The 18,330-nt window shown below is 41.4% G+C and overlaps 1 protein-coding gene across 2 annotated transcripts in view; it reads left to right on the top strand.

Moving 5' to 3' along the window:
* Window positions 1–783: 783 nt before the first annotated feature.
* Window positions 784–18,330, top strand: part of fbxo41 (F-box protein 41) — a 76,724-nt gene continuing 59,177 nt past the window's right edge. For both annotated transcript variants that reach the window (XM_033624845.2, XM_033624843.2), the window contains exon 1: window positions 784–914. The gene's annotated coding sequence lies outside the window, so the exon portion shown is untranslated. The remainder of the gene's footprint in view (window positions 915–18,330) is intronic.

Genomic DNA, 18,330 nt, shown 5'->3' with positions numbered 1-18,330 from the left:
CATGGGCCCCAGTGCAATCACACTGCCTGCACTGTCTATATTTACGCCCCTGCTCAGGGGTTTTGCTGTTACATCCTTTCTTGGTCTGGTGGCTAATGTTTAGTAATGTTAGATAGTAAAGGACATTACTGGCTCAGTTTGCTGACTTGAAGGTACTTCTTGAGCTACTGTTACACTACATTTTACCCTTTATAATCACCACATAATTATCACTTATGGCCACAGCGGCCTCAGTTTAATAGTCTTGTTCTAAAGTGTCCAATCCGTCTTCATTGTAAACAAACTTTACATGAATCAAACAGCACCAAGAGGGACATTTACCCTCTTAATCACCTTCTGTTTTGCAAAGGAAGACCTCCAGGAGCGAAACAGCAGGAGGTCCATAGATTGCATGACTCCTTGTGTATCAAGGCTGTCTGAGAGACATATTGTGTGGATGATTGACAGGATGCTAAACAGTAAAAGTGATGCATGACACAGATGATGTTTCACAATCCCCCACTTTACTTGCTGTAGATTCACAAAGCAAAGCAGCAGCTGGCAGGAGCAAATTGTCTTTAACAGCTTGCAATGCTGAGCTGGAAGAATGTGATGTGTTGTCTGTGTGTGTGTCGGTCTGTGTGTGTGTCAGCTATCTCCACACCCACAGCCTCACAGGTACAGTATCCACTCCTTAATCAGAATGGGAGGGATGCATTTTTTATGCTTCATGTTTTTGCATCTGTTAGAGCATTCTCTCTCTGTCTCTATCTCTCCTCCTCTCCTCTCTCCTCCCTCCTCTCTCTGCCTCTCCTCCCTGGTCGTCCTCTGCAGGCCTGCTGCTCTCTGCTGCAGAGAGGGGCTGCGTGACGTCAGTGAAGGCTGGAGCGGTTCCTTGGTTGAAGCGGAAAAAAAAATGGGGAGAAGATTGCGAGGTGAGTGAGACGCACATTTCTTTCATTTTTTTTGACCCCCCGCCACATTTGTGTCGCCGCGCGTGTGTTTTTGCGTTGTGTATATGTTTCAATCATCGCTCCATTGACGGCGCTGCTCCTGTGCAACACATTTACGCAACGAGTCCGGTCCAGCGATGAGCCAGTGCTGCTGTGAAAACAGCAGAAAATCGGGCACATGCCAGCCTGTCGCCCTTCCCCTCCGAGAGGGCACAGCTGCTGCCATCAGTATCGGTGTGCATTAACCTGACTCCAGGGCCTGTTGGTGCGTTTAAGTCATTTACGGTGGCGTTCATTGCTAACATGATGACATTTGGTGATGCCGCTCGTCCACACCCACATGATACGCTGCTTGTGATTGATCCATGTGCAGTGCAGATATGAGGATCAATGTGTTTTGCAGCGCAGGATGTGCCAATGTTTACTGTCACGTCGTTAAGCGGTTGTCAATCGACAGGAGACTGTGACCGGCCTGTGTTGGCCTGGGTGTGTGGGGATTGTACCTGCTATTGCTGTATTTATAAATGTTAAAGTGAGCTCCAATGCAAGTTGCATGTGTCTGCTTATGTAGTGCACACACAGCTGTTTGAATGCGGCAATATTTCCATAAACTATCTCAGCATGACACACATGCATTTATATTTTTTTTGCAGCCATGCTCACTGACTAGTTTTCATGCAAATCCTAGCTTTTTAATATTCCTCTGAGCAAACACCAAACAGACAGAGTCCACTGAAATCATGACTCTCCAACAATAATATTCCCATGGGACGCCTGGAAACTCTCCTGAGCAGCACACTGCTGCTGAAGTGACAAACAGCCAGGGCTGCTGGAGTTTGGGAAACTGTCATGTGACTACAGTGCATGAGAAATCTGACTCAGAGTCAGTGGGCTGTGGCCTATATGCTGCTGTGTTTGTAGAAATCAGATGTGACATAAAAGTTGGGAGCAGTCATGCTGAGACGAGGAGGAAGAACTACAGGAGTAAAAACAGGAAATAAACATGTTTTATGGGATTTTTTTTTTTTTGTAGGGTGAGATTCACTGTCAGATGATAACTGAGCCAGGGAGAATTGTGTTTTGTATCTGCACTGCAGCACTACACAACACGCACACACATGCTATGTGTGTGTGTGTGTGCGGACCTCATGGCGTCTTCATACATGTAGTTTTCAGCCGTCATGTAAATGTGGCAGCAGACAGATGGTTTCCCAGTGATCACATGTGAGGCGAGGATTCACACTGGTACAGAATATTTTAATGACTGTTGTGCAGTCCATAACGTTGAATATTCCTACTGGTGTGTGTGCTGGTGTGTGTGTTTTCATTCTGTATGCATGTATGCATGGACTCTCAGAACTGTGACAGTGAGTCTCGTATTCATTACCCACAATCCCACAGGCAGATAGAAATCCTCCATTGGTAGAAAACTTACGAATGTGTGTTTACAGTATTGTATTTGTGCCATTTTGGGACAGTAGGGAAACTTTTGTTTATCTTTTTTCTGAGTCACACCGAATCATACACTCTCTGCCTCCTTCTCATGCTCACCCACCTATCCACCCACCAGCTGACTGATTCACCCTGATTGACAGTTACCTCTCTGGATGTGAGGTTCATAGATCAGACAGGGATGCAGATCCACCTGTCAGGATGCTGTCAGTCAGTTCATGGGTACAAGCTAGCTGCGCTCGCACTAAAATTCGCATATCCCACAGGGTTTTCAGTGCAGGTCCTGATGTTAGACACTTACTGCGTATTTAAAGAATAATTGTCTGCAGATTCTGTGAAAACACCAAAACTAACAGTGCTTTAGTTTGTCTCTGAAAACTTTATGACCTCCTTACCTTCCTCAAGCTTATTCACGACTGCTGAATATGTAAATCTCCAAGATAGAGGGTCTCAAATGTGTAGTTTCATTTACTAAAAAGCTCTAGTTATTTTCCTCAAATGGTTGTTCTGTGGCACAGAGGACCAAACTAAATCAGACTGTGGATACACAGCCAATACTTTTCAGTAGGATCGTAGATAAAAGAAAACAGTGACAGGAATCCTTCACTCTTTCTTAATACCCAAGTCGATGTCTTTAAAGAATTGTCTCACTACTGGGAAGATGTTTTTTTTATTTATTTATTTATTTATTTTTATGTAAAACTTGGCTGTCTGTGCAGTAGAAAGAGACAAATACTTCTGAAATAGATGCTACATGACCAGAGGAAACAGAGGTGTGTGTTGTTTGCTTCTGATCAAGAGATACAAAAGCTAGAACTACCAGAATGCACTACACTGCACTGGACCACTAATTGCTCCTGCTGGTGGGTGATGTTGTGTAAGCTTGGCAGTTTTTCCACAGAAAACAATATTGCAACTGCTAACAAAAGATCTTGAATTACAGTTAAACAGCTAGAATATGTTTGTCATTATAGGTGAGAAATAGGCAACGCACGCAGTAACAAAATCTGGGTTCATATTTGACCGTTTGATTGGCATTTGGTCTGAGTTTGAGAGAGAGGGGTGGCTCTCTCTCACTCAATCCGCTTCTATACTCTTTGTGTCAATGGTGGCAGGCATACAAAAATGCGGAAAGATTATCTGTAGTTTGAGCCACAGCCCTACAGCCAGCAAATATCCACTGGTTTAAGGTTTAAGCTTGGAGATGAGCAGGGAGATCTTGGCGCTGGCAAGATGGAGGGAAGTTTACCACAGTTCATTTACACATACTACCTGCATTGTCATGACTCAAAGCTGGTTGAAAATCAGTAAAGTATTCCTTTAAATGTTCAAAATCCAAAGATATTTCTATGTAAAGCAGAGAAAAGCAGCAAATCCTCACATCAGAGAGCCACAGAATGTTCTTTGAAAACAGACTTGATTAATTATTTCAACTCTAAAGAAAAACATAAAATAATGAGAGTTGAAAAATGTTTAACTTTGGGTACAACACTGCACTTGTCACTGTCACCAGCTATCCAATCACAGTAGAGAAGGGGCGGGACAAATACCACAAAGACAAACAATCACAGAGGACAATACACATGCTGAACAACAACTGCAGTTTTCAGTTGGTAAAAGTAACATTTTGGTGGACACACAGCCTTAATGAATTAACACCAGCAGTTGTTCGACTAATGAGAATTTGGTTGAACGAGAGCACATCGACCAACCAGTTGACCATCAGACTAAAGGGTGACAGCCCTAGAATATCACCAGGCTTATCCTTCAGAGCAAAAGCACTCTCTCCTTTTACAACTCTGCACTAGTCTTCAGTTTTGTGCCTCATTTGAAACTTATCATTTCACCGTAGCTTCATGTCCTAAATGTCCTTTCTCTTGTGATCAAGTTTTCCCTTCAGCTAATCATTAATTTGAGACTCACTACATCTCAGTATTCACTCCTGTTATAACAAGACTGTGTTTGTGCCCATGCACAGCTGGCTCAGGCATCTCTGGGCTGCTCTGTTATTGTTGCAGCTGCCTGCAAAATGGTGTTCATCCAACCATCACTTAGAGATCAAGGATCAGGCTCATGATTCTGGCCTTGGGGCTTTTAAACTTTTTCTGACAGCTCGTGACGGCCAAAGACTGAATCTGGAAAAATACTGACAGTAATGTGTAAATTGCTTTCATGCAATATTCACTGAATCGTCTTTATTGTCTTAAAGGTTTTACAACCACTGAATAACGATATATTCTTCATGAATGACATGCTATCACATTTTTTCTCATTTAAAGTTTCCCGTCCTTGTTAGACAGAGCTCTGTATATGAGTTTGGTTGAAATAGGAAATATTTAATCTGCACTGGTTCTCTCACTCGTCTACCAGCAACTCGAATATCTTGTCAACACAGGCTCAGGATTAATGAGTATAAGAGGACCTAAGAGACAGACGAAATGCAGCCACAAATCACAGAGGCCATTTTCTGCATCATTTCCCACACACGTCCTCTACAGAAGCTACGTCCCCAGCCTTGTTTAGGCTAGCACAGGGAGCTTAACGTACGTACATTAGAAGTTTGCTTATGTTCTTTTAAGAGGATATGAGATACAGAGTATCTTATCCAGCTCTGACTGGATAAGGTATTGTAGCTCTCCTTGCTGGTGGTGACAAATGTGTAAGCATATATGAGAGGGCAAGCTGCATCGCCAGCAGTGGCTTAGATTAATGCCACTAAATGCTAGGTAAACACTCGGCATCACTTATTAATGGGTCTTATTACCTGCTGAGGAAACTGTGAGATCCAGTATTTTTTACACTCTTTCATTAACAAGCTAATATCCATCTAATCTCCCCTCCTTGTTTGTGGAAATAAGGTGGCTGAATATAAACAGAGCTTTCCATATACATTCTCAACAGTGGCCCAATACTGTAAGTCTCCATGCGTGCCGACATACACAGTGGTCAAAGCAGGAAGCAGTGTTGTTAGTGTGTTTAACAACATCCTCCTGGCATGCAGTCTTGATGTATGTATACTGGAGGGTAATTGTTTCTGTGAAACAGTCGTTTGGATCAATAGTAGACGGCGGTGAGCCCGGGAATGAGTCTGTCCATCGGCTCACATTTGTGAAAGTCAGTCCATCTCATTCGCCTGCCTCATCCTGACCCGAGCTCCCCTAACGATTCCTTCAGTGTCACACTGCGGTGAGAGCTGTGCAGCTTCAGCTGTCTTTTTGTTTTCAGTCTCGTATGTGTCAGCTGAATGTTAATACTGCTTCAGTCTTCCTTTGTCTGGGTGTATTAATGAAGTAATGGCTAAATGACTGTAGGCACTGTACAATAGTCATCAACAACCTTAAATGTTTTTTTTCTGGAGACCATGTTGGAAAGATGGGGGGTATACTGTGGCATTAGGCAATTATGTAATCAAGATCAGTTTTAGTGCAACCCAGTCACAAGAATGTTTTTGCATTGTACGCTTCTGCAAATAATAGATGCGTTACATTTGTATGTAGGTTGAAACTTGAAGGGTAACATGTATGTTGAAGCACAAAAATCACTTTCTTGTCATTAGGAAAAGTTCCTGTTTTGGCTTAAAATACCTTGCTTTTGGTGACACAATCTCACCTGGAGATGCAGCAATGTCGTAGTGAAAAACATCCACTTTTGGTGCCTAAAAAGCTGCTTCTGAAACGCAATGAGTTGCTTAAACTCAATGAGAGGAGGACGAGAGGGTGGAGCTGTGGCGGAGTGAGGGGTGAATGTGACTGAGAGCTTGAGGACACCAACTGTAGATGGCCGGGCACTCAAAATTTGTAAACATGTTTATTTCTGCTGTAAAGTTAGGCATTTTAAGACGGGGGTCTACAGGGATTGAAGTGGCCATTCGAGAAACACTTCTGCGTTAGCTTCATTTTTTAGCCGTGCAGGTCGCTGCTTGTTATTATGAAAATTATTAAGCCACTTGAAGTTACCATGCTTTTGATTAAGGGCTGCACCTGACAAAACTGTTTTGTCCCCTTGTCCATTAAAGCCTTAAATGAGAAGCTAACTGTAGCTTAACCATACAGTCTATTTATTTTTTCAACATATGTAATTTTAATGATGACTATGCGAAACAGATGTGTTGTATGGGCAGGGTGTAGTTTGTTGGCTGATGGCAGTCTGCACATGTATTGTAGTTACTGAGTGTGTGGGATTGTGAATAGCGACAGCTCTGTGTGTGGACTGTATATATGTAGGAACTGTATGTATAAACTTTTTTGTAGTTTTTAACAGTATGTTTTGTTTGATGGGGTCAATAATGGAGGGGTCCCCTCAGATTATGTGTGGTCATATGCCTACAAAGTTGCGTGGTGATCGGTGAAACCCTTGAGATATTATACACCTTTATGTGATGAGCCACGCCCTCCACAATATTCATTGCCTTATAGAAGCTCAGTTTTCGTAAGTTTTCCAACTTTTGCCAAGAGGGAACTTTAGATGTTGGTCCCTAGATTATGTTCACCCAGTTTCATGCAGATCGGTCAAACTTCCTAGGAAGAGATCGATTTTCAGTGTTTTTCAAAAAATTCAAAGTGGCGGAAAAACTATATAACTGGAAGTTATGGGCTTTTGTAACAAATTTGTTCCTCATGAGGAGAGGCATCTCTGTGCAAAGTTTCATGTCTCTACGACATACGGGGCATGAGATATGCCCATTCAAAGTTTGCAATTTCAGTCGGTTGCTATAGCGCCCCCCTTTGGCCAATTGATGTTAACATTGCTTCATTTGCATCCTCCCATGACCCTCTACCATTGTTGCAAATTTCACATGGATTGACCAAGTCAGTGAGGAGAAAAATGTGGAACAGACATACAGACACACCCACAGACAGAGTTTTTGTCATTATATAATAAGATAAGATAAGGTAATTTTTGTTGGTTATTTTATGTTGATTTGGATTCTATGCAAATGTTACATATGATCTGCCTGTCTTCAAGGAGATTTTTTTCTCTATGAATATGCAAATAGGCTTTGCAAAAGAAGGGGAGTGTCGTGGTAACACTGTCACACGAGGTGAAATGTTTTGGTCTTGTCGTCTTGGGTAGCTCGCTGTATAAATCCAGTGTCTGCTGAGTCCTGTTCAACATAAGTGGCAAGGTTTGCCCTTTGCTGTCAGGTGAGGAGCCCCAGGTTGTGAGATTGTCCTGTCATGGGAGTCCCATGGCTTTTCTCAGGACTAAAACACTTTGACATGCTCCTGTAGGAGCCTAGAAGGCATTAGGAGCCCTCACTAAACCTCCCATTCAGCTTCTAAGGGAGTCCATATAATGCAGCCTGTCCAGGGAACATGTCAAGGCTCTGAGTTCTCGTCCATGTCGACTGCTGTCAGAAAGCTTTAGCGTGTATTTTACATTGGTGCTATCACACTGTATGCTATGCAGAGCAGACTAGGGTTGGGCTATGTGAATTATTTTTGCTTTATTTACTTGGATATTCTGTTTAATCATGGCATAGACTGTGAGAATGTGGGAGTGGGTGGAGCACATTATACACATGACAAATACCAGCAGTAAAAACAGCTCCAGTGTTGAAGTGTAGGCTGATACTCGTGTCACACCTCTTACAGTCTTTGGCACCTCCTGTATTATATACAGTAGCTTACTGCTAAACTGCTAGTTCGAGTTCAGTGCCGCAGCATCTCTGGGTGAAGCTTTGCAGAGGAGTGGCATGACTGCTATGATACACCTTGACTCACTCTGCTCTCCACACCTCGGAGCAAAACAAATCTTTATCAGAGAGCACTGGCACACAGGCATAAATCTCACCCGACTGTGAGATGGAGCCCCAGAGCCTCCTGGCCTCCGAACCTGAGTGACATATTGCTTTTAACCGGTGACTTTTATTATTTATGAATGACTTCAGACCAAGTTGATCAGTTGATGTTCATCCTTTGGAGGAGATCTTTAAACAGTCACGTCATTAGTGTAGCCTGAGGGCCCGCTGATGTTTTATGCACATGGTGCAGAGTTTAAGAATTCAGGTGCAATGACTGCAGCGCAGGCCGCAGTGTCTTCACACAGATAGTATAAGGAGTTTGAGCTAAATAATTTATTATCATAACTGGGGTTATTGTGCTGATATTCCTCCAGTAATGTCAGTTTATCATGGTGCTGCTACAGCCTTGTTTTTCAAATGTAGCCACAGTGTAGTCAGACACCCACGTCAAGGAATTGACCATTTATAGGAAACGGTTATACAGTCAGATTTGGCAGAAGAGGCTCAGCGCTCTAAAGGAGCTCTCAAAGAATCTAAGCAGTTATCAGGATTCTGCTGGGAGAACTGATTCCTCTTTGATAAACAGAGAAATGGACATTAAATCTTATCAGCAGTACCAAAAATATAGCACAAAAGGAGAAAGCGGGGGCAGCTAATTCAGGCGTGACCTCAGTGAGTCATGTCAGTAGCTAGGTCTCTTATAGGGGTAGAAATCACCAGAGGCTCCATTATACAATATTATCACAATACTTAAGTCATGGTACAATATTATTGTGATTTGAAATATGTTGCAATATGCTGAGTATTGTGATAAAATGTATTGCAATAAATTTTCCTTTTTCAACTGTAAATTATGTCACCAGATGAAAACTTTGTCAAGTTTTCAGTCTTTTCATCTCACCTCAGCCAAATAGGCTTTTGCAGTTTCACTGTGTTACGGTATGCCAGGGTATTTTGAAATCTCGACAGTATGATTTTCAATACCATCAAAAATACAGACACTCATCTTTCTATTAACCTCATATTGTCCTCATTCACAAATAGTGTGGACGCATAAATCTGTGCTTAAACCATGCGTTCAATCATTTTATTAGATCCAGGGTTCATCAATATTTTCTTACCTTAGTTTGTTCGTACAGCTGTCTCAGACCACACATACAGAGGTCAGTCTGGTGGAACAGGCAGCAGAGCTGAAAAATATGGTTTCTTCTAGCGGTGAGGATAACATTACAGGACTGTAAACAGTCCACATCAGAGACACCACAGGGTAAAACAGCATAATTTCATATCTAACTCAGTGAACTAAGGACTTATTTTGACCAAACCAGAATTGGTGATTGCTGGAACAGTGGACTAACTAACGACATGGCCAAAGCAGGAGGAGTTTGGTTAGTTTTATTACGGTTCTGACAAATTTGAATGCAGTGTGTTTTACAATGAATTAAGAAAGCAATTAAGCTAGTCTTAGTTTGCTGAAAGAAAGAAACTGGAATTCAGAAGGTGTGTGGTTTATTTCTGTGGTTAATAAGGAAATAACTGTAAGAATATCTTGACAATTTGTGAGTGTATCTGGTCTATTTGTTAGACTTAAAAACCTAAAGCCTAGTTCACATTACACGATTTTCACCCTGATTTTGCGTTGTGGAGACTATCGTAATCTTTGAGTGTTAATACCTGGCGATGTGTGTTTCTGTCAGCGGGAGTCTCGCCAACTGCGTTACAACCTGTGTGTGCACACCACAAGATTTCTCCACCGAGCCCTCGCCGGCAGAGCCCCAGATAACGCAGTGACATCACCAAACTTGGAGATGACACATGGTAAAGGCATGGATATTCTTCCCAGTGTTGAATCAGATCTGCCTCCAGGGCCTGGGTCCAAACACAATGCGCTCCCCGTGATCCCGTGGACACCGCCATTGTTGTTGTTGCTTGCCGGCTTGTCAGTGTTGCCAGATCTTGGGAGAGAAACAAGCAACCAGGGCTATGGACACAAGCCCAAAATAAGTGACTATCATGCTTTTAAATACCTTATTAGACAGATATATAGAGAAAGGTGACGTTTAGAGAGCAAGCCCAAATAAGCAACTCCACTTTAGAAACAAGCCCAAAGTCACGGCTAATAAGCAGACCTGGCAACCCTGCAGCTTGTCCTCCTCACATTTCTTCCATCCTCACATTTCTTTCGTCCTCCTTTCTTCCGTTTTCTAGCATGTCAAATATCCAGTCCCAGTCACAGACGAGGGGGCGACTTGCTCATAGGCTTGTTCACACATGAGGACTTGTCGTGGCAGACTATCTGCCGACTCACCTCCGACCCAAGGTGGCTCTCAAGATCCTCTGGGACGTCAAAATCGCGGTGAAAATCATGTAATGTGGACTTGGCTTAAGACAGCTTGGGGGGAGGGGCACTCATCATATCACTTGTTCGTCATTTACCGTATACCCCGTTGAAATTTCAGGAAGGTGTGATGGTATGAAAAATAAGATGCTGCCCACCCCTAATTAGCATGACAGTTAATTTTGTTATAGAGACTTTAAAAACTGCTTACTATATATCTAATAAATCAAGAATGCATTACAAAATGCAAGGCGATTATAGACAGTATTCAAGCCTGTAGATTACAAGTACTTTCCACTTTATAACCATGGGCGGTGTGATAAAAACTTTTAAGAAGGCTACACAAGTAGAAAGAGACTTAAAAAGAGAGTGACCTTGAGTAGGCTGAATCAGGGAGGGATCACCCGCTGAGACAGTTGAGCTTGCAGTGAGTGTTGGGGTAAAATATTAAAATATCTAGCAGCATGGATCTGCAAAGCTTGTGGGTTGAAGCAAATGTCACTGGTGTTAGCCTCTCTCTTCTACTCTTTCGTAGATAAGATGCTGCTGTGCTGGACAGAGCGGCACAGCGGGTACAATCAGGATGTTTGTATGCAGAGCTGCAACCGAACGCTCCATACCTCCTAATTAAAACTGCTTAGATACTGCTGTATACACAAACTGTTAGCTAGTGACCACATCCCTGTAGTGATTAAAATTAAAAGATGCAGTGATATAGCGAGAAGGTGAAATGAGGAGAAATGTGTTGCTTTAATAATTTCTCAGAAAAAACGCATCGATTCTCTCGGTTCATACCTGCTCGACATCAATGTTTCCAGCTGCGTGGAAACACTCTGACTCTGATGTAGAACATAAACACAAAAATCATATGAAGCACACTAGTAACACCATTAAGTATATGAAAGCCTGGTAAATTTATTTACGTCTCAAAACAATGGTTGAGTGCTTATTCATTCTTGATTAGGGCTGAGCGATAGATGTAATCAAATGGACTGCAGTTATATAGAGATGTTTACTCTACATTTTACAATGTGCCTCTCATTCACCCACACACACACTGCTGGTGTTGGAGCTGCCATGCAAGCTGCTGGCCTAGCTGTTAGCAGCAATCGATGATCAGTGTCTTTTTCATTAACAGTATGAATATATCAAAATATGGAGAAAAAAAATCACATATTAAAAACCTGAGTAATAAAATTGATTGAGTTATGTTCATTCAGTGTTAATCACCAAAACACATTTTGTCCTTGAGGCCAAATAAATTTGTTGATTGCATTTCCTTCCTCATAACACATTTGCAGTGGTGATTTTTGGAAGAATTTTAAACCATGATTTTTATTTATTCATTTATTTAACCTTCATTTAACCAGGACGTCTCATTGAAATTCAACATCTCCTTTACAAGAGAGACCTGGCCGAGGTAGCAGCCAATCAAATCACATTAAAATGCAACAAATACAACATGGAATACAAAAATCCACAGTAAAAAAACAACCATTCAAACAGTGTCTCTATGTCAAATGTCTCTATCACCACATTCATATGATGCCCTTATTGTTTACATTCATGTTTGCTTGCTAGTAGTCGTTCTCCTCTTTTTTTCCTTCTGTATTTTTTATGCATTGCAGCTGTTAGGCCTGTCATGATAACTCTTTTTGTTGGATGATGTATTGTTCCAGGAATAATTGTCATTTTGAGATCATTTTATGCCACTGCTGTAACGGTGATATAATAGCATAATAATGCAATTACGCCCTTTTAAAGTGCAATGAACTTATAATTCTTAAGAATATTAAGACGTGGGATTTGGAATATGAAATAAACAACATTTAAAGAATAGAATATAAATTTGTCTTCAGCTCACCAAACACAAAAGACAACATTGTAAAAGCAGACAAACAGGCAAATAGAGTCATTGCGAAACACTTTACACATTAAATTAGCACATTGTCTGTCTGTGGTTTAAAACTCATTAATCACTTGGTTGAGTTCAGGATACTGATGGCACTCTGGCTGAAGGACTTCTTAAATACGTTCTTGGTTGCCAGAGGGACTCTATAGCGCCACCCAGAGCTCAAGAGTTCAAACTGGCCAAAACAAAAGCAACGATCACCTGCTACTATATAAAAGAAGTACATATAAAATGTTAGTGCCTTTATAGGAGTAGCCCAAAATTACTCAGTTTGAGACTTAATAAAAAATTTGGTCAACAAAACCAAGTGATGCCTCTTGCAACTAATAGACAAGTTAACTCTGGGAACACCGCTGTTACTCGCAGTTATTCGGCTGCTGTACTCTTTGGACGGTGGATTTGTTGGATGGTCGGGAAAACCCTGCTGTTTATTTTGGCATCGTGTTAACTAAAATGTTGATGACATTGTCTTGTGTATGTGAACACAATGGGTAAATGGTAAATGGACTTCACTTGTATAGCGCTTTTTCTAGTCGTCCAACCACTCAAAGTGCTTTTGCGCACACAGTGGTGGCTGAAGCTGCCATACATGGTGCCACCTGCTACTCAGTAACCATTCACACGCTCTCACACACCGATGGAACAGCCATCGGGAGCAATGCGGGGTTCAGTATCATGCCCAGGGATACTTTGACATGTGGACCGGAAGAGCCGAGGATTGAACCACAGATCTTCCAATTAGTGGATGACCTACTCTACCTCTGAGCCACAATTACTAAGACAGTCCGCAAAAGGATTAAGATTATGTCCATATATTTTATCATAGGTTGCTAGCGTAATTATTTAGGCAGGCGCAGCGAATTTCACCAACTGAGGAAGAATGGAAAAGTGTGACACCATGTGCAGCCTCGTGCACATGCACAAGATACTAACAAAACTGAGACCCATTTATAAAACCATTGCTCCACAGTACTTCTAGTGGTGGAAAACTCCACAGGGTACCTCCACTAAAGTAATAGCATCGTATTATTGCCCAGTCCTACTCTTGAACAGCTGGTCAGCTCACACAATTTCAAACTTATTTTACAGTGGCTATCTTCTCTCAGCAATCGATTACTTCTTTACAATTTCTAAAGCTCTTGCAGTATCTGTGCCTCTCCCCATCACTGTGAAACACTTTCACAGTCTCTGTCTGTCTCATTCTTGCAGCTTCCTCTCGCCCACACCTCTGCTCCTTTCTCGCTCTTTGTCATCACCTTTCTATATCTTTATTCTCTCTGTCTATTTGAGAAGATCCACCTGTGACTCCCTCCCGGCTTTACCTTCAGAAATGGACCGTGGGAGTTTGCAACCTTTGTGGTTCGGCCTCCATTTTTAAACACCCCTCGGCTGCCCAGATGTAAACAGCAATATATAAAGAACCTTTTAGTCATGACCTTGTTGTAAAGAACCATGGTCAAATTGAAGCCCATGCTCTGATTCTTGTTGGTCTATTTATGCTTTGATTAGACCGACTTTAATGGCTTGTTTGACCGTCTGAAAGCTTGCATTGACAGACATTGATAATGAGATTGTTACTGTTTCCCAGCAAACAGCTTTTAAAAAGTAGCTTTCCATTAAAAGTCTGTACATTAGGGTTACTCAAGACTCAAACAGAAATCAAACAAACAATTAGGGTGATGTTTTTGATGGCCTGTCATATCAGTCAAGAATATGGTCTGTAGCAGTAACAGTATCCAGATCTTTACTAAATGACTTCATTCCCCTCAGACATAAGCCAGAGACAACTAAACACAGACAGTGAACATTTAAAGTGCCTAACAGTGCATACAAGTTAGAAAGAAAGATAGCAGCACTACAGTATTTTCTTAATGCTTGTGTTTTTAAAAGTTGAATGCTATGCTTCTTAATGCTTCTTAGTGCCACTCTCTGTCATATTTTACCATAGCACCAGGTGGCTGCTCTGTACAATCATCATTACAGAGCCGTTCTGTGCATGTTTGTATCCCAAAATAGTGCCACAACACAAAATGTGGCCTTGGGATTGTGGCAGATGTGCGTCTGATCAGTGCATGAGCGACAAAGAAGCACTGAGAGTTTCCTGTTTCAAACCCCACTGCCTTTACTAAAAGGACCTCTTGTATATCTGATCACACAGCTTGTCCGTTGGCAGTTGGAAGGTAGAGACCACTTTATTTTGGATGCAGATGGGACAGCTGGTTTGGTACGACTGATGGTGTTCGGTTGTTACAGATTTTTTTTTTATACAAAGAATAGTAGATTGGTTTGAAATGGGGCTGGGCAATACAGTAGTATTCTATCTGTCATGATGTGAGACAAAATATCATCCTAGATTTTGGATGTTATAATAAAGTGAGTGCTGTCTTTTCCTAATTTAAAAGGCTGCATTAGATAGATACCCTTAAACTTCAGTTGAAAGCCAAGCCCCAGTTAAACCCCCAGTCCCTTTTACTGGCCTGATGTGGCTACACATTTTGACAAATAAACACCTGTCTCAATTAGACACCTGGTCTCATGGCCGAGCAGTTCATTTTTTTTGGTAGAAATTCTTTGGATGCCCTGGCTGTCAGAGCTAGATCAAATAAATGATTCATAATTGAGCCTCATATTATACAAGTAATATTCATACTGGTTTAAATAAATAATTTGATTGTATTTTCCCGATCTTTGCTGAGCAACACTTTTGTGTGAAAGGAATTAAAGACCTGCCCTATATAGGTGCCTGTCCCAAATATAGGCCTGATGTCCCAGGCTACTAATTGAAGTTCTTACTGTAGGTAGGTAGGTAGTAGGTAGTTGGATAGATAGATAGATAGATAGATAGATAGATAGATAGATAGATACTTTATTAATCCCAAGGGAAATTTAGGCACCCAGTAGCTCACTTATCTGAATAAATAATTGTGATCTTGAGGTCGTTTAAAATAATCATGATTATCATATTGGCCTTAGTCATGCAGCCCTACTTACCAGAGTGTTCTAGCTATTCTATTTTTACCTTAACCCGCTTAGTCTCTGTATCCATACTACTGATGATTATTCATCAACAATCTAATTTTGTAAATTTTTTGTGAAAGCTTCAATAGTCAACCCTACAAAATCGTTGCAATGTCGATATCTGGCCCAACACTAGTTCGAAAAAGTGTCAGTCACATTTTTTGTCCCCACATATCAAACCAAGTATTGTCTAATATTTGCAGGGTTCAACGCTAAGGTTTTTTTTCACTTGCCCGGTCGGGCAAGTTGGTCAGAGATCTACTTGCCCGAAGTCAGTTTTTACTTGCCCTATAAAAATTGTTTAATTTAAGCGGCTATCAATTAACAAAGACTGCAGTTATTTTTATGTTATGTAATCTTTATTCACACTGTATTTATTAATTAAAACAACATATGTCATGTATTGTAGCTTAATTCCTACACAAAAATGACAGTGTCAGGGCTTAAAGTGAAAAATTTGTCAATCGTTCTCCGTCTATAATTTTGCGCCCTACTTGAGCCATGCCCACCTCTATTTATTTTTCACCCCTCTCTCCAGTTCTGCTGTATTAACACCGGGTTTAATATATTTTGCTTCCATCTCTCTGCCCTGCTCTACTGTACTTCAGCGCTACTTAGCTCTCTCTCTACTCTACCGGTAGACTACCACATCCACCTGTTGCACAAAACGCACATAGCAGTGTTTCCCCTAGGATGGAGTTGTAGCAACGGAGGTGAAGCACACGCATGAAAAATAATTTTCACATGCGTGAAACTTTTTGTATGCTTGCAAAGCACAGCCTGCTGGGATGTTTCTATGTATCTACTGGCACCAGAAGGGCTCTTTAGGACTAAGTACATACAGTACATGTGTGCACAGTAATGAGCAGGTGAAATGTCTGTCTAGCTTACATATGAGGTGTCTCAAGATTTAGGAACATACGATTTTATTGAATATAATAAAATAAAAAGTCACTTGACATGCTGCTGTTTTGTGCTATGACCTATTTAAGTGTTGGAAGTTGTTATTTACGTGACAACGCCTGAATGCAACACAAGCTCAGCATGAGTGCCATGTTGAGCTGCTGTTTGTCTGTGCATAACAGCAGTCTGTTGATGGTTATTTACACACTGTCCATTTCAATAACTTTGTCAGCTGACAAACTGCACCGGGCTCGGGGTCAGGTTTGGTCAGGAAAATACGGCCCGAGCCGCTCTAGCGTGATCACCTGTGTGTGTGGCGGAACTCCGCCGTGCGCGATACAGAGAGCAGAGGAGAATTGTTAACGTGTGACCATGTAGAGCCAGAAATGACACGATGGCATAACACCATAAATAGTATATTGTTATGTTATTATATGAAGCGTCCGTCGTGCAAAATAATATCAATGGGGGCTGTGGGCAGGACATTGTTACACAGCTGTGCCTGTGACTTCAGGCAGAGAGACCGCTGCATCAGAGCTGAAGAGCACGTTTTAAAATACATTTATTTTATCAATTAGTTATTAACTTTTACTATTTTTAGCAACTTGCCCGATTGGGCAAGTGAGTTGTTAGTTTACATGCCCGACCGTGAGTTTTACTTGCCCCGGGCAATCAGGCAATCCTTATTGTTGAGCCCTGATTTGTCTTCTAACATTTATACATATGGTTTGTCATATTTCATGGATTTTTTTTTTTTATTGTTGATGCTGTAATTATCTCAGATGTTTGCATTTCCTTACCTTTTGATTGGTTATTGCAGCCTACCACTCAAGCATAACAATCTTGTTGGTTCATAGCAAATTGATTGATCGATCAGTCGTTGGACAGAAAAATGATAATGATGTTTGAGTTATTGTTCAAGCTGAAAAATTAAGTGGGCAATTTTCCCACACTCTCAGGTTCCAGCTTCTCGACTGGAAGGATTTGCTGCCTCTCTTTAACTTTTGGTTGTTTGGTTGGACAAAACAAGACATTTGAAGATGTCACATTGGACTAATCCCAGGATATCTCCTTGTGTGTTCCTAATATGCATCAAAGAACTGTTGTTTCTTGCTACAGGAGAACGCAGTCTACTGCAGTTTACTGGGTCGTTTGATGGTGAGGACCACACAGAATATGTTTCCTATAATAGAAAGTAAACAGACGATATGGGAAAAACACATCTGTCAGTGTAAAACCAGTTACCAGTGGTTACACCGAAAATTTTTGTAACGTGGATCTTTGAAAATATTCACAATAAATACAGAAAATATGAACTCCAAAATGATGAATTGTTAATACTGTAGATGCAGCAGACGTTGTAGATACTTTACATCCTGTGTGTTTGTGCATGAAATCTGCTGTCGATCTTTGGTGCTGGTAGAAACGAGGGAAGCTGAATGCCGTGGCTATTCATGTGTCAAATGTGTCACGGTCACCATTCAATAATCACAATACAGAATTAAATGCAGTCCTCTCTGGGACGTCTCAGCTGAGCTCCATTGGCAGGATGTGACATGTGGCTACCAAACAGCCTCACTTCCTTCCATTTCCTGCCTGGTTAAATACCTCGCTTTATAATTTTAAGCAGATGGGAATGCCTGCTGTCTGCAGTGTAGTGACTGCATCTGTGAAATCCTCCTCCTTTAATAAGTGGGCACGGCTTGCCAGTACACTCCCCGTCCCAGCCTCACCAGACTTCTAATAACAGTCTCAGTGACTTCTGGGGATTTCCAGTCTATAAGCCCTCTGCTAAGGAACAGTCTGCATCTGTGATTTGTGATTACACCGCCAATGTCTGTGCCTACTGCCTCTCTGAGTAATAGCTGCTGTAGAAAGTTGTGAGTCTTGGATTGGTGTACAACTTCGATTTTACTCAGCTGTCCAAATGGTGCACGTTGAAATACAGACTGTGCCCACTCTGCGACATCCGCTGTACTTGATATGCAGACCATGTGGACTTAGATTGTTTGGCTGAAACAGAAATGTACGC

This window comes from Epinephelus lanceolatus, chromosome 3 (genome assembly GCF_041903045.1).
Source record: "Epinephelus lanceolatus isolate andai-2023 chromosome 3, ASM4190304v1, whole genome shotgun sequence".
In the NCBI taxonomy this organism is placed as follows: Eukaryota; Metazoa; Chordata; class Actinopteri; order Perciformes; family Serranidae; genus Epinephelus; species Epinephelus lanceolatus.
This window is presented reverse-complemented; position numbering and strand designations above follow the sequence as displayed.